Here is an 11074-nt window from a genome sequence, read left to right on the forward strand (position 1 = left end):
TTAGTACTGGGGTTTTAAAAAAAAATCTCCCTTTGTCAGTCAACAACACATGATAACATCCTGGTTATGTTTCAGTTAAGGAGAGATACCAGCATTCTACGAGAAACCACCTCTTTTATTTTTTATGCTGATGATCAGTTTGTCTTGCCACAGTTTCAGGAAGGTTTTGTTAAAATAGCAGAAGATATCCCAGATTTATGATGCTGTTCATCAGAATTGTTAATGGAGGGCTGAGGATGTAGCTCAGTTGGTAAAACGCTTGCCTGGAACCTGTGAAGTCCTAGGTTCCGTACCAGTACCACATAAAATCAAGCAGGGTAGTACACACCTATAATGCCAGCACACTGTATGGGAAAGGTAGGGGCAGCCATTCAGGGTCATCCACAGATACATAAGTTCAAGGCCAGCCCTATCTCAAAAAAAGTTATTAATGGAGATGATGTCAGAATGTGAGGAAAAAAATGGTAGAAATAAATTAAGGCAGCTATATTTGCTGTCAACAGCTTTCATACCAAATCTTCATTTGTAAATTCCACATAAGTATAAAGATAATGGAACCGACTTTTATTGTCTGAATTCTCAGATGAAGATTTTTTTAACATTTTACTTTAACAGGAGAAAAATAGTTGAGACAGTCCCGACAGTTGGACAGCTAAATGAAAGAGACTGAATCGGTGAGGCCAGGCAGGCAGGGCTCCTGTAGTAAGCTCTGTTACCCGTAGGTGGCAGGTGAGGCCTTGCTGACTTTGCTAGGACTCCAAAGAGGACTCCTTTGTCAATTCCCTAGAAGGGAAAAGTTACCTCTTCAGGAGCACCCAAAGCCAGACGTGAGCCATCGGGGTGGAACGGGGAATGCTGGGAAGTCTCCCTGTGGCCGCTGATTCCCAGCCCTTTGCAGTAGTTCTGCCTGTGGCTGCTGCCATTGGAATGACATTCTTGGTGTGTCAGTTTCCAGAAGACCCTTGCTTTAAGACGTGTAACCTGTGGAAAGCATGTGACATACACATAACCTGAGGAAAGCATGTCACATACTAACTGTCCACTCTAGTTAGGGAGAGCTGACAGGAAGGATCTGGGGCATCAAGGACTGCTCTCCTGACTCCTCCTTGGGTGATCCACGTCTCAGTGAGTGGTGACCCCAAGGTGACAAGTACTGAGCAGGTAGCACTTGTCACAGCGCACCTGGGTTTGCCAAAGGGGAACTGCTTCTGCCAAAGAGACTTCATTTCCTGTTGGAGATGTCCACAGTGAGGTCCAGACATTAATGCGTTTTTATCTCAGAATGCCAGCATGGATGGCCACACCAGAGTCCTCTAAACAGCACCATGACTGCAGTCTTGAAACAATTCCTTCTCCCCTTCAGCCTGGGGAGGGCCATGATTGTGAAATCCGTCCCAATATCTCACATCAATCTGCAGACAACCAAAGCCATGAAAGGCACCTTGCTCATGCCACCTAGTGGTCAGTTCACACTTCCCTGGAAAAAGAGCGTGGCCAACCCAGATGCTTGGCTCTGGCTTTGTGGGAAGGTGGGAAACAGCCCTAGGTCCGTCTTCCAGGTAAGGTGGGAAATGGGAGAAGACTGAGGTGGTCCATGATGTTCCTGCCTGGAAACAAAAGCACTAGGGACAATCATGAGGTCGGTGTGATATTTAGGGGATGGTGTTTACATCATTCCTTTTTGTTCTACACCCAACTAACTAAATGGAGGCTTGCCGGCAAAATAAACCCAAGTTGCTGGACTGAGAGGAGTTGTACTGCCTCTACAGACAGCTCTCTGGGGAGGAATTTAAGTTATGGATGTTCTTAATCATAAAATACAGACTACTCTACTGTAAATTCTTCGACAGCTGAATCCGCCCTTAGTGATCATCCTAGCCAAGCCATGTCATTGACATGGGCGATCTGACACAAATGCTGTTATTTTCTTGAGTTAATGATTAAGACGAACTTGAATGCCAGTGCATCTCTTAGTCGCAGTCATGGAGTGACATCTTTGCTGAACAGTTTTAGAATCTGGATGAAAATGCTCTTGACTCTTCAAGGCTGTCCATCTCATAGTGGACCCAGACATCACACCATTGTGAGACTACTCTGAAAGAAAGTTAGCATGGTTTCCACCTCTCTTCTTAACAAACCAAGCCTCTTTTGATACTCTGCCTGTTCCTGTGGTATAAAACTCCCTCTGTGGCCGATTTCAGGCCACTAATGTGATACCTCAGTGCCCACAAGATTGGAATAGATAGATGCTTGTTGCCTCAGTTACATCATTTGCCCACTAAACACACAGTGAAGCATAGGTAATATAGCAAAGTATCTAAGCCGCATTGTTCAAGGATCAGAGATTTGCAAATCTGCCTCCTCTTCAAAATTTCATCTGCAAACCCCAAGATAATATAGTCACTACAGTTTCAAATTTTATATTGCATTCATTTATTTATTGGGTGGCGTGTGCATACCACAGTATGCCCATGAAGATCAAAGGACAACTTACAGGGGACAGTAGAGTGTCTCCTTCTACCATGTGGGTGCCAGGAATTAAACTCGGGTTGTCAGGCCTAGTGGTAAGCACCTTTACCCAGTGATTCCTTCTGCCAGCCCTTGCTGCATTTTTTCCTGCATTGTTTTTGTTTGTTGGTTTGGTTTGGATTTTTAGTTTGTTTGTTTGGTTAGTTGGTTGTTGTTGGTTTTTTTTTTTGGAGACAGAGTTTCTTTTTGTAGCTCTGGATGTCCTGGATCTCGCTCTGTACACCAGGCTGGCCTCAAATTCACAGAGATCCTCCTGCCTCTGCCTCCCGAGTGCTGGGATTAAACGGCATGGGCCTCCACTCCCCGGCTCCTTTTCTGTTATTTTTTGAGATAGGGTCTCACTCCAGTCTCAGACTTGCCTGGAATTTGCACTCCTCCTTCTCCATCCTCTTAAGTGCTGGGCTAACAGGGAACAGTGACCACACCCAGCTTCGCCGTCATGGGCATGCAGAGTATAAAATTCTGTGTTGTGAGGACACACGTTTCCAATTGAGTAACGAGTCACTGCCCTGTCTTCTTGCATTAGCTCTCACACTCTAAAGAAGTGTTCTTTCACAGACAGTGGCCACTGTCACATTTCGTGTCTGTATCTGTGACAGCAGTCTTGCTGTCACAAACAGCATCCAAGCATAATGCTAAAGTCTTGTGTAGAGTTCTTAAGCATGAGAAGGCTGTGATGTGCTTTGCAGAAGGGAGGCTTCGCTCAGGTCCGAGTTACACTGACGATATAGTTCATGAGTCAGTTGCTGGGGATGTAGTTCAGTCAGTTGAGCTTGCCTGACATATATATAGATAGAGCCCTAAACTCAATCCCCAGCACGGAATAAACCAAGTGTGGTGATGCACGACATTAATCCCAGCATTTGAGAGGTAGACAAGAGGATCAGAAGTTCAAGTCATCTTCTGCTACAAGTAAAGTTTAAGGGGGCCCACATGGGAGCTTGTCTCAAGAAAAAGGAAAGGGAAGGAAGGAAGGAAGGAAGGAAGGAAGGAAGGAAGGAAGGAAGGAAGGAAGGAAGGAAGGAAGGAAGGCAGGCAGACAATAATAAACAAGGTTGTGTGATTGATCCACTAACAGAACTGTAACCAGAGGTTTGCAGAGACCTATCCCTTATCCCCCCCAGGAGCACTAGTTTGTAATAATTCACGTTAGTAGAACTCCACAGACTATAACTTCTGCGGACAGTTAAGAATCGACCATAGGAAACAATTGGGAATGATGAGTTTTAAGTCTGAGAATGTTTATTTTGATATGACTGAACTATAGACTTGCAACACCCACTTACATTAACAGTCCCTGACAGCTGACCTGCAAAGCCTGTGAAATTTTTAGTGTCTCCGAACTCACTGCTGGGAACAGAAAGCAATCAATTAACAAAGGTGCCCCTGGCCCTCTCCATCGCCTCTTGGTTTTTGGTTTATTTTTTACTTATTTACTTAATTTGTATGTGTACATATACTATGTGTTTGTGCAGATGTGGGGAGGTCAAAGGACACTTTCAGGAGTCACTTTTTACCTTCTACATTGTTGGAGTAGGATCTGTCTTGTTTTTGCTGCTACGTGCATATTCCAAGCCAGCTGGCCTGCAAGCTTCAGGGCAATTTTCCTATCTCTGCCTGCCATCTCCCATCTCCCACTGTGGGGAGAGCTGTAATTACAGATGTGTGCTACTGTATCCGGTAGGTACGGCATACACATGGTACACTACCATACTGCAGGCAAAATATTCATACTCAGATAAGTGGTGTGAGTAAAATAAATCTAGAGTTGACCTCTGGTCTCCACAGATGCACACTCCCGTGTATATACATATACACACATGAACATGTATGTACACATATTACTACACACAAAAAAATAAAGCCAAGAAATCAATGTTTGTCCAATAATCTGAATTAAATTATAAACTATTCCACTTTTCCAAGATTTTTCCCATTAATATAAAAAAGGTACATATTTTGGTTATACATTGCCTACATTTATCATTCTTTTAAAAATTAAAAGAATAAGTAGAAGGAAAAAAAATTCAGTCACCAAAAGCTACCATGCGGAGATGACCACTGCTGGTGTTTTGTGGTATTTCCTGAAGTGCTTTACCCACATAAACAGGTATTTCATTCGGTTTTTTATTATTATTTTAGTGGCTAGAAGGTGGCTTAAGTCAGTAAAGTGTTTGTTGTGCAATCTTGATTGACCTGAGTTTCATACCCAGAACCTATGTAACAAGCCAGATGTGGTAGCACACACTTGTAATCCTAGTTCTGGAGAGGCAGAGACAGGCAGATCTCCGAGTCTTACTGGCCAGTCTTCCTAGCCTACTCAACAAGCTCCAGGATATGAGACCTTACCTTACAAAATCAAGGTAAATAGTGCCTGGGAATGACACCCAAGATGGATCTCTGGTCTCCACAGGCACATGTACACACACCTGCACACACCACTGAGCCCACACAGATGCTAACACACACAATTTTTTATTTCACCCTTTTGAAGTTTAAGACAGAAACCTTTAAAATGGGAGAATGTAAGTCAAATCAACTCATCAGGATTTAGCAGTAACTCGGGGTCCAAAGTGAGCAGTGGGCACTGGAGAAAACCTGGTGTCCTCCCTGGATGCAGGTGCCGTTGCAGGATGTGGGAGGGTACCATAAAGGAATGTACCTTCGACAGTGTCACTTGAGTGACAGAGACCCAGTCAGTAAAAATTAGCACAAATAAATGCAGAAACCCTCACAGCAAAGCACTCAAGGAAATGAGACCCAGCCTACGGGATGGTGTCACCCATATTCCCCATCTGTAAAGATATGTCCTCTTTGAATATACCTCAGCATGCTTTTCATCTTCTAGGCACCTCTTAGTTCAATTAACTACCACATGAAGAAAAGCAAGTAAGTGAGGTTAAAGATCAAAATCCATCATTTCTCAAATCTTTCCCTACCTTCCTCCCTCCCTCCCTCCTCTCTCTCTCTCTCTGTCTCTCTCTCTCTCTGTCTCTCTCTCTCTCTCTGTCTCTCTCTCTCTCTCTCTCTCTCTCTCTCTCTCTCGTGTGTGTGTGTGTGTGTGTGTGTGTGTGTGTGTGTGTGTTGCATATACACTTGTTAGTGTGGATGTGTGCATATGTACCTGCACATGCATATGGAAACCAGAGACCAATGCTAGTTTCCTTGATCTCTTTCTGCCTTTCTTTTACTTTAATTTAATTTTATTGAGACAGTGTCTCTCACTGAACCTGAAGCTCATGGATTTGGCTAGACTGGCTGGCCAAAGATTTCCAGAGATCTGCCTATCTCTGTCTCCCAGCACTGGAGTTACAGGCATCCCCTACTACATGTAACTTTTTATGTGTGCTAAGAATCCCAACTTAGGTCCTCATATTGATAAGGTAGGCCCTTTACCAACTGAGCCATATCTCCAGCCCCATGTTTTTGGGATTTTTATAATAAGCTTTAACACCATGGGAAACTGTTGGAATAGGCATGTAGGTTGTTACAGTCCATGGAATGGAAGAAGGTAGCAGATAATAGAGAAGAAGGTCATTTCCAAACAGATGGCAAAATATCCAGCTGAGTGTCTTTGGTGAGAAAACTCTTTGAAACTAATTTTAAAGCTGTGAATATAGACACACACTAAAATACCTAGCCAAATGGCTCTGTCCTTCACAGCGATTATGACATATTGGATGTTGGTGTTCTGATGCCTGCAAATTGACTAAACATTCTTGTAAAACTATTTGCACACAGACAAGATAAACAGATATTGAAGAACCTACCAATTTGGAACATGAAAGGCACATGATGATCTCATGTGTGGAGAGCTAAAAGGTGAAATGCAGGCAGTGAGTGAGCATGTGAGCACCAGGGCCCATCTCCTGACACCTGGCCCAGTGACCAGCCATCTTTGCAGTCTACCTGTCTGTCCATCGCTTGCTCTTTCATACGCTCTGCCACCGACAGTGGATACCCAGTAACTAATCTCAAGCATTATAAACCATGCTGACCAGTCAATGTCTAGGAAGGTAGGATGGACTCTGGGCTTGGGAGTCAGAAGATCTGGGTGCCATCCTTCTTCAGCTGATCAAACAGGGGATGGCAAACATCTACTCATCAAAAAGTAGAAGGAGATACTTGCTCTTCTCAGACTACTAGTGGGTTGAATTCAGATATAACAATGAGCATTGAGATCTCTTGTAAACTATAAACTAATGCACAAGTATTGGGTGGTATTCCTCTTATTCTGTGTCCTAGAGTTGCCTCATCCTCCTGCTGAGAGAAATAATGACTTTTTTTCTGTTATACCCAATGCTTCCTGTTCTTGTATAAGAAAATGTTATTTAAAAAAAAAAACAGCATAGCTTCCTCATCTTGCAGCTTTCTACGCGCTTCAGTTGTGGAAGCAGTATTTTGCCAACTATTTGAAATTGAGCAAGGGGATCAATGAAGGTGCTGCCTCCTTAGATGCCTTGGATGCAAAGCATGCTCCCCATACCCACAGGGATACATGACAAGACTCCCAACAACTCCCAAAAACATAGACAGCACTGAAAATCTATATATGCAATGTTTTCTTCCATATGGGACCTGCATCACTATGATAAAACTTGATTTATGAATTATATACAGTAGGAAATTGATGGCAATCACAAACAATAAAAAATAAAATTGAAGTATATCCTAAACTACATGCATCCAACATGAAAAAAAGACAATTTGGAAGTAAATAATGGGTGGGCAACATATATAGTTTGGATATAGTGGACAAAGGAAAGATTCATATCCTGAGCAGGAAGGAGTGTGGCGACGTAAGATGTCATTGCACAGCTCCATAAAAGTTATCCTCGAAAACTTTCGAGACACTTATTTCTACAATTTTCCTTTTAGTATGTTCTGACTATGGTTAAACATGGGGTTACTGAAACCACAGAATGCAGCTCATCAGAAAGAGGAAGTCTACTGTAAATACTAACAAAGATTTACAGGGCTGGGAAGAGGCACAACTCTCGGTAAGAGAGCTTGCAGCTCTTGGAGAGGACAGAAGTTGGGCCACTTACACCAACAGTAACTCCAGCTCCAGGGATCCAATACCCTCTCCTGGCCTCCATGGAAACCTGCACATGTGTGTACATACACATATACAGACATACACGCATACACATAAAAATAAAGTAATTTTTTTTTCGTTTTTTGAGACAGGGTTTCTCCATGTAGTTTTGGCCTATCCTGGATCTCGTTCTGTAGACCAGGCTGGCCTGGACTCACAGAGATCCACCTGGCTCTGCCTCCCATTGCTGGGATTAAAGGCATGTGCCATCACCACTTGGCATAAAATAAATCTTTAAAAAAATAAAGACATACACTGTGCTAACTTTCCTGTGGTTGCAACTGATGGGACTTCATTGTTAAGGACATTTGGGAGGCAAGTGATATTAATATAAATTTCATGAGACTAGATGAAGGATGTCCACACTACCTGGTTCAATATACCTATGAGGGTGTGTTATGGAATAATCTTTTTGTACACTGTGAAGATGTTTCTTTGCCAAGGTGCCTTCTGATTGGTTTAAGAAAAGGCTAAATAGCCAATAGCTAGGCAGGTGGAGGTTAGGCAGGATTTGTAGACAAAAAGAGAGCATGGGGAAGAAGGAGGGTGGGTCACCAGCCAGACACAGAGGAAGCAGGAGATAAATATGCCATGTTGTAAAAAGGTACTGCCACGTGGTAGAGCATAGACAAGAAATATAGGTTAATTTAAGATGTAAGAGCTAGTTAGCAATAAACCTAAGCTATCAGGTGAGCATTTATAATTAATGATAAGTCTCCATGTCAATTATTGGGGAGTTGGCGGTCCCAACAGAAAACCCCACCTACAAGGGTGTTTCAGGATAAGACTAGCAGGGCTGAGGAGAGGACACCCCTCTCCCCATTGTGGTGGGTGCTCTGGTGGAAACTCCACCCCAGCCCCCGGCACCCTGGCATCCATATACCCAAAGAGTCTGCAATGTTCCAGTGGAAGATCTACCTCAACTCCCCTCCCCCATCTCTTTCCTCAAACTCACCCCTCAAAGCCTGCCAAACACGGTTCCTCCCCCAGAGATGCTCAAGACCACTCCCATAGGGTATTTAAACTGCATCCCAGGAAACAGACACATGGGTTTTTTTGGTCTCTCATTCCTGTCTCCTCTCTGGGAGACCAGAGAATCACCTGGGAACACTTTACCCATTAAACTGGGGCTGTTTCTAATTCGGTCTGATTTGGTCTGATTTGGATTGCTGCGTCGGCAGAGAGGCTTATTAGGGTGCAAAAACTTTTCAGTGGGCATCATCCAGTCTACCAAGGGCCTGAACAGTACAAAGGACAGAGGAAAGAGGAAGTGCCTGGTCCTCTTCTCTGTCCCACTGTTAGGTCTGAATAATTTCCTCTCATCTTGTCCCACCATTGGATAGGGACTTACCGTCTATTTTCCTGATGGTCAGGCCTTCAGGATGAAACTGAGTTACACTAACAACATTCCTAGGTTTCTAGATTATAAGTTCCAGAGAAACAAACCCCATATGTACACATAGCTTAAATAATACATAATATGCAATTATGTATAATATGTATATACATTTATATCCTATTGGGTCCATTCTGTAAAGCCTTAGTCACAATCAAAAAGTAAAGTAAGAATCAAGAAGAAAGGCAGCCTCAAAAGACACAGTCAAATATGAAATGGAACAAGATTTCATATTACAAGTGCTTCTCATCAAGAATATTACATCAGCTTGCTTGGAATCTCACAGTGGTCCTGTTTAGGGCTCAGGCAGATGATGTTCCCCACTTTCGCATCCAAACACATTGGCACGCAGTGTATTACCCAAACAGTGCAATATCCTTGCATCTGAAACAAGACCCAGAAGCTCTACCTACAGGTAGTCTCGCCAACCCACCCACCCAGCTGCCTCCCAGAGAGTAATTCCAGGGATGTGGGCAGCTGCTAATACTACTTTCTAAAAGCAGGGTTCTATGAGAGTCCAAGCAAACTGATATGTATGAGAGGACCTTGTATATTGTATCATCAATGTATATATATGCTATCTCTCTGTTCTCTCTGTCTCTGTCTCTCTGTCTCTGTCTCTCTGTCTCTCTCTCTGGTGTGTGTGCACATGCGTATTGTATGTGTATACTGTTTCTCAGAATTCTAACATTTTTATATATATTATAACATAATCATGAATTCATTCCAGAAGTATGGAAACAGTTTGCCAATGTCCTAAGTGATCCTGAGAGCCTCAACTCGATATCTACTCCCCACAATGATATATTCTAGAGCATGAATATATCGTTGGCATCAGTCCTTCTAAAAGCCAAAGACAGAAAAGTAAGGTCCAATAAGAGAAAGTGTCCAGTAGTGGAAATTTGCACGCAGGGTAACAGCAGACAACCGCGGAGGAATGGTGGTGCCAGCCACGAAAGTGTGACTTGGAAAACCCATTGGCTCAACATGCACCAGCGAGCAGCCACATTTTCTTCCTCCAAGAGGCCAAAGTGAGAGGAATTCAGAGACAAGGCCTTTCTTGGGGAGAAATTCGCCTTTTTTCTTCACTAAAGAGTGAAAACAAGCTGGAAATGGAGCTTCAGGGAGGGGCAACACCCAGACGAGGTTCTGCGTTCGAGAGTGTTGTGAGTCTTATTTGGGGCTTTCTGGCCAAATGCTCGGTTTGAGGTTTCTTTTCATGACTGGGAACAAACTCCCAGCCGTGTACACACTGAACAAACTATGACAATGCTGCAGTCTCATCTCAGAGAGCAGCTCCTTTGAATCATCATTGTAATTATTTCATGAAGAAATAAATAATCCAAGGATATCATGATGAGCTTATATCAGTAAGTAAGATGATCTCCTGCAACTGGGCTGGTCTACCTGACCCTCCTCTGACACCTTTTCACCAGGAAAGGGACAGAAGAGAAGCAGGTATTTATTCCTGTTTCGTCTCTTGCTTATTTCAGCCATGTCCAGCCTCTTGACACTGTAGAACAACACAGTGGTTTACGAAGTTAATGCTCCAGAACCCTGAAATCACAGAGAGAGAGAGAGAGAGAGAGAGAGAGAGAGAGAGAGAGAGAGAGAGAGAGAGAGAGAGAACAAGGCAGGGGTGGGTAGAGACAGAGAGAGACTCAATGTCCAAGTAAGTGGATGATTTTGTATTGAGCTACATCCGTAACTATCTTATGCCACATGTAGCCTCATGCTTTGGGTTGGACATGCCCAGGTGCAGAGAAAACTAACTTTAGTTGGGTGAACAAATGGGTCAGTGTGTAAGAGAACTTGCTGCAGAATCTTAAGGATCTAGATTCAAATCCCCAGCACCTATGTTAAAAGCCAGATGTGGTCTCGAACACCTTATCCCCTGGTCCTAGAAAAATCACGACTGTCTACTGTTGGCCAGACTAGCTCCAGGTTCATAAGATACTTTGTCTTAAAAAGAATATGGCAAAGAGTAATAGAGCAGGTCACCCCTGTCCTCTTCCAGCCTCTGTTCTCATGTGCAGGCATGCATACCTGCA

This window comes from Peromyscus maniculatus, chromosome 5, assembly GCF_049852395.1.
Source record: "Peromyscus maniculatus bairdii isolate BWxNUB_F1_BW_parent chromosome 5, HU_Pman_BW_mat_3.1, whole genome shotgun sequence".
Taxonomy (NCBI): Eukaryota; Metazoa; Chordata; class Mammalia; order Rodentia; family Cricetidae; genus Peromyscus; species Peromyscus maniculatus.